Here is a 7,074-nt window from a genome sequence, read left to right on the forward strand (position 1 = left end):
CAGTTCAGCGTGGACTAGAAGGGTCAAATGGCCTGTTTCTGTGCTGTAATTTTCTATGACTCTATGATCAGGGTTAACTGATTCCTGTTTAAGATCTGGATAAGAGAATAAATGAGCAGCAGATAAACATGCTTCATTTTCCATTTAATATCAAGCATTAAGAGTATTCTGGCCCAATGTCAATAGATAAGTGGTAGGGAAGAGGTTAAAATAAGTGTGAAAATAGGGTAGTTACAATATCATATGGTTTCTGAGAATGATGGTTGCAGGATTTGCAGATTACCATATTTATAATAGATCATGAATTATTCATTTCAATGAGTTTGTGCTAGTTTGTGGTTCTACTTATTTATCATATTTTAATTCTGTATGTAATTGAAAACACATGAATACACCTTTTATGATATTCTACAGAAAATTGCTGATTCTGAACCCTCTTTCCATGCAGAAAGAAAAGGTTAGTTTAATTTTGCTCATGGGAACCCTGCCATTTAATTTGCTGTTCTTCTGTTTGTGAGTGGCCCACAGAGCATTTCTTTAAACTGGCGAGGGGAAGCCCAAGCTGTGTTGACAGCATTTTCACACCGTCTTTATCTGCACATTGCTGGCAGAATGCTTGCGCATTAGCTTACCAGCACACTTTCCCAGTCAGTGTTTACAGTAATCATGTTGCATCTTGAATCAAAACTTGCCACAGAGCCGAGACCACCCAGGCATAAATGTAACTTATTTTTTAAACCAAACAGAAGTTATACTGTAATATAAAAACAATTTGTACAAAATGTACATTTGAAATTGCTTACTTTGAAGTACCTGTTAATTTAAATTTGAAAATGGAAGTCATGATTTTGATATGCTACTACCGCAGTAATTTTATTAATTGACACAACGGAACTGAAGAAGGACTAAATACTAGAACAGGCCGGACTGGAATACTGAAGGGAATGTGATGCTGAATTGTTTCAGCATATTCCACTTGGTCAAGTCTTCTACTTGTAGTTAGAGGTTTGGGATGATGCACCAGAATCATACTGTAATGCTGCTGCACTTTGGAGATGTCTTCTATGTTCAAGTGGAAAGCCAAGGTTTGTAACTCAGTGAAACAATTTCACAAAATTCTGGTAAACATTTGTTCCTCAATCTTACCCATGTTCAAGTTTAAGTTCAACCATACATGCATACAGCTAAATGAAACAGCATTACTCTGGGGCCAAGGTGCAAAACACAGTAACAACAGTCATACACAGCACAAGGCACATATAAAATGGCAGTAGAATGCAGTGACACAAAAAATACATAGTCAAAGTCCCTGAGTCCATGAATGTTTGCAGCAGTCTGCAGTCGGACACAATATAGCTAGTCTTCTGCTGAGCAAATACTGGAGAGCAGCAATGACACCTCTTCCCTGGATGGCTGTAACCAGGCTACACCACAGCTTAAGGCCTAGTACTTACTATGACCGAGGCGACGCAGCCCCCCACCACCCCCCATGCCGACACCCGCCATTCGCCTTTAAATGAGCGAAGCAGACTTGTTGTGTTCCACATTACCAATGTCCAACAGGGTTTTGCAACCACAAGGAAAATGACTAAGACAATCACTCACTGTTAGGCTGCACACAGCCTTCACGCACCAACTCTGATCCCTCTCTGCAGAAAGCAGCAGCGCCTTCTGCACCAAAAACTCAGAAAATGGAAGAATTCATGGGTTCATGATGAGTGGGTACTGGGTGATGATAATAATGATCATCAAAATAAAAAAAAGCAGAAAACAATCAGAAAGATTGGCACCTTTGATTACAAAGCAAATTAAACAGTACTTTGAAGGCAAATGAAATAGCCAATGAGAAGCAAGTACCAATTTTGCTGCATTAATTAGTTTTAAAGGCATACAGTTTGCTTCAAGGTTTAACTGCTCCAACCAAACCATCTGAAATGAGCTTTGCTGATATTGTGAAACTGATGCAGGAACATATAGAACTGAAGCCATTGATTGCAGAATGCTTGAGGTTTCATAAGTGGAATCAAAAGGAAGGTGAATAGATTTCAGTGTGCATGGCTGTGTTGAAGATATTGTCTGAGCATTGTCAGTTTGGTGATAGGCTTAATGATAAGCTGAGAGATCATTTTGTTTGTGGTATCTTAAAATAAAACATTCAAAAACAGCTCCAATCTGAAACACAACTTACATTTAAAAGAACAGTCGAAGTTGCTGTTTCAATGGAAGTCACAGACAGAGATGCCATTGAGTTGCAGTCAGGAACGAAAGTGAGTGTGAAGGAAACAGAAACTGGCTTGTCTTAACAAATTGTGTTACCTTGTGGCAGAGGCTCACAGTCACCAAACAAATGTAGGTTTAAAAGCAAAACCTGCAGAAAATGAAAGTGGGACCCATACAAAGAGCGTGTCAGAAAGACAAAAATAAATGGACTGCATAGGGAAGAGAAAAGGGTAAAAAATCAAGTTCAAGTTTCAGAAAGAGCACTAATCTGTATGCTGTTGATGAAAAATCTGATAATGATGGGAGTGATACAGGACTGTGTAGCTTTGTAGATTTACAGTGTGAAAATTAACATTTGACAAGCAGTATAGCTTACACCAGAAAGAATGGCAAATTAATTAAAGTGGAATTGGACACTAGTTTGGCTATTTCAGTCATTTCACAAAATGAATTTGAATGGTATTTCAAAGATACTAAACTGAAGTCAGCAGATATTCAATGTAGAACTTGTACTGGAGAAAAGATAACACCCATGTGAATGACATTTGTAACAGTAAAATACAACCAACCAGTTGCATTGAGCTACAATGTAGTAAAAAGAGGAGGACATGATTGGCTGAGATAACTACAACCTGATTGGAGATCCATCTACCATTTATATGCCACATTTTCTAAGCAACATATCTGAGAAAGCTTGTGATGAGTTAATCAAGCAGTTTCTTGCAAAATGTGGCTTGGCTTTAGCTGGAAAAGAATTCAAGGAACTTCAGGAAAGTTACAAGCGTTCAGCTTTGGTGAGTATAAAGAAACAGTATTTACTTTGCGTGCATTAAGATCATTGTCAAGTGGAAGACAAAAAGCTGCTTGTTTTTATAGATGCAAGGACCAAAGCCCAGCTGGAGAAATGGAAGGACAAAAGGAAAGGAGTCAGTGGGATTCGTCGGATGATGCTGTGAATGAGGAAACCAAGAGAAGAGACCAGAACATAAAGGGAGCACTAGAAGGCTTAATAAGAGAATACTCCAGTGAATTAAATGCACCTTTCCAAGTTCAGGATGCACAAGCTCGAAGAAGAAAAGCATCCAGGACTGTCGGAACCACTTCCTGCAGTCTCAGAGTCAACTCCTACAATGACCATAGAGGGGGCCCTAGAACCTGAGATTGTTTCACACCCAAAAGTCTCAACCAAGCAGAGTGTCTGGAAAGATATTATCCCACAGAAGTAAGAAAGTCTCCACAGTGATACTGTGTATATAGTTGAGATGCATTTTCTATTGATTTGGAGTTTATAGTAAGCTGGGAGGAATTCCAACCTCCCCGATGGTCACATCCGCACCAGGTGCATCGAGGTGCAGCTCCTTAGAGACCATATTAGGGAAATGGAGCTGCAGCTCAATGACCTTCGGCTTGTGAGGGAAAGTGAAGAGGTGAGAGGCAGGAGCTACAGGGAGGTAGTTGGCCTAAAGCCACAGGAGACAGATAAATGAGTGACTATCAGGAGAAGGAAAGAAGAAAAACAGATAGTGGAGGGCACCATTGTGGTCGTGCCCCCCTCAACAATAAGTACTTCATTTTGAGCACTGTTGTGGGGGGGGGGGGGGGGGGGGAGGCAACAGCAGCTGTGTCTCTGGTTCAGAGGCTCAGGAAACTGAAGAGGATAGCAGCAGTAATAAGGGATGCTATAGTTAGGGGAATAGATATGCTGTTCTGTGGATGCAAAAAGGATGGTAGATCGCCTCCTAGGGTCTCAGATGTTTCTGAATGCATCCACAATATCCTGAAAAGGGAGGGTGAGCAGCCAGAAGTCATGGTGCTTATTGGTACCAACAACATAGGTGGGAAAAAGGGAGGAGATCCTGAAAACAGAATACAGGGAGTTAGTAAGGAAGCAGAGAAGCAGGACCCGAAGGGTAGTTACCTTAGGATTGCTGCCTGTGCCACACGACAGTGAGGATAGGAATAGAATGAGGTGTCAGGTAAGTGCATGGCTGAAGAATTGGAACCGGGTGGGGGGGGGCAAGGATTCAGATTTCTGGATATTTAAAACCTCTTCTGGGGCAGGTGTGACCTGTACAAAAGGGATGGGTTGCTCTTGAATCGGAGGGGTGGGGGGATATCTTTGCAAGCAGGTTTCTTAGAGCTGTTGGGAGAGGTTTAAACTAATATGGCAGGGGAATGGGGACCAGTATGATAGAGCTGAGGATGAGCCAACAGGTTTACAAGTAGATGATGTAATCTGTAACAAGAATGTAAGGAAGGACAAGCCAATGATTGGGTACAACTGTAGACAGAGCAAAGACTTAAATTGTACCACAGAGGCAAAATTCATAAGGGCAAAGAATACAGGACTGAAGGTGCTGTATTTAAATGCGCATAGCTTTCGGAATAAGGTGGACAAACCTGTGGTGCAATTAGAGATTGGTTGGTTTGACGTTGTGGGCATCACTGAGTTGTGGCTTAAAGAAGGTCATAGTTGGGAGTTTAACATCAAAGGACAGGCAGGAAGCCACAGGGAGTGGTGTGGCTCTGTTGGTAAGAGATGGAATTGCATCTTTAGAAAGACGTAACATAGGGTCAGAAAATATTGAGTCTTTGGGGGTGGAGTTAAGAAATTGCAAAGGTTAAAAAAAATTATGGGCATCATATATAAGCCTCCAAATAATATCCAAGTTAGGGTGTTGAGATTGCAAAGGGAGCTGGAAAGGGCATGTAATAAGGGTAATGTCACAATTGTAATGAGGGACTTCGATATGCAAGGGGTTTGGGAAAATCAGATTGATGTCAGATCATAAGAGAGGGAATTTGTTGAGATGGCATTTTAGAGCAGCTTGTACTTGAGCCTATCTCAGATTAGGTGCTGTGTAATAACTGATTTCATTAGTCAGCTTAACGTAAAGGAAACCCGAGGAGGCAGTGATCATAATATGATTGAATTCACACTGCAATTTGAGAGGGAGAAGCACAAGTTACATGTATCAGTATTGCAATGCAATGGAATAAAGGGAATTTAAAGGCATGAGAGATGAGCTTCCCAGGTGGATACTGGCAGGGATAACAGCAGAACAGAGGTGGCTGAAGTTTCTGGGAATAGTTCACAAGGTGCAGGATAGATATGTCCCAAAGAAGAAGTTGTTCTCAAATGGTAGGGCTAGGCAATCGTGGCTGACAAGGGAAGTTAAGGACTCCATAGAAGCCAAGGAAACAACAGTGTAAGGTATCAACAGTGAGTGGGAAGTTAGATGATTGAGAAGCTTTTAAAATCCGACAAAAGGCAACTAAAAAGCTCTAAGAAGGGAAAAGATGAGATATGAGGGCAGGATACTAAATGTTTTTTCAGTTATATAAAGAATAAATGGAGGGGGTAAGAGGTGTTATTGGACCATTGGAAAATGATGCTGGTGAGGTAGTATTGGGGGACAAAGAAATGGCAGATGAACTTAATAAGTACTTTGTTTCAGTCTTTACTGTGGAAGACAGAAGCTGTATATCAGAGGTTCGTGAGTATCAGGGAGCAGGAGTGAGTGCCAGTGCTATTTCAAAGCAAAAAGTGCAAGGCAAACTGAAAGGTCTTAAGGTGGATAAGACACCGGATCTAAATGGACTACATCCCAGCATCCTGAGAGAGGTTGCTGAAGAGATAACGGATGCATTGATCATGATCTTTCAAGAATCACTTGATTCTGGCATGGTCCCAGAAGACTGAAAATTTGCAAATTTCACTCCACTCTTTAAGAAGGGAGGAAGATAAAAGAGAGGATATTATACATCAGTTAGCATAACCTGTGATTTGAAAAGTGTTGCAGTCCATAATTAAGGAAGAGGTTTTGAGGTACTTACAGACAAATGGTAAAATAAATCAAAGTCAGCATGGTTTCTGTAAAGGTGAATCTTGCCTGACAAATCTGTTAGAGTTCTTCAAGGAAGTAACAAGCAGGGTAGACAAAGGAGAGGCAGTGGATGTCATTTACTTGGATTTTCAGAAGGCATTTGATAAGGTGCCTCACATGAAGCTGCTTAACAAGATAAAATCCTGTGGCGTTACAGGAAATATACTGGCACGAGCAGGGGAAAGGCTAATGGGCAGGAGGCAGAGAGTGGGAATAAATGGGGCCTTTTCTGGTTGGCTGCCAGTGACTAGTGGTTTCCTCAGGAGTCAGTATTGGGATCGCTACTTTTCACATTGTTTGTCAGTGATTTAGATAGAAGGTTTTGTGGCAAAGTTTGCGGATGATCTGAAGATAGGTGGGGGGTAGGTAATGCTGAGGAAGCAATGTGATTGCAGCAGGAGTTGGCCAACTTGGATGAATGGGCAAAAAAGTGGCAGATGGAATATAGCGTTGTGAAATGTATGATAATACATTTTGATAAAAGGAACAATAGTGCAGACTATTATCCAAATGGAGAGAAAATTCAAACATCAGAGGTGTAGAGGGACTTAGAAGTCCTTGTGCAAGACTCCCAGCTTAATTTACAGTTAAGTCTGTGGTAAAGAAGGTAAATGCAATGTTAGCATTTATTTCAAGGGGAATAATATATAAAAACAAGGAGACAATGCTGAAGCTTTATACAACACTAGTCAGGCCACACTTGGGAGTATTGTCAACAGTTTGGAGCCCCTTGTCTCGGAAAGGACGTGCTGTCATTGGAAAGAGTCCAGAGTAGGTTCACAAGATTGATTCCAGGAATGAAGGGGTTAACATATGAGAAGTGTTTGGCAGCTTTAGGCTTGTACTCACTGGAATTTAGAAGAATGCGTGGGGATTTCATTGAAATCTACTGAACGTTGAAAGGACTAGATAGAGTGGATGTGGAGAGTATGTTTCCTATGGTGGGGGTATCCAGAACTAGTGGGCA

This window comes from Hemitrygon akajei, chromosome 8, assembly GCF_048418815.1.
Source record: "Hemitrygon akajei chromosome 8, sHemAka1.3, whole genome shotgun sequence".
Taxonomy (NCBI): Eukaryota; Metazoa; Chordata; class Chondrichthyes; order Myliobatiformes; family Dasyatidae; genus Hemitrygon; species Hemitrygon akajei.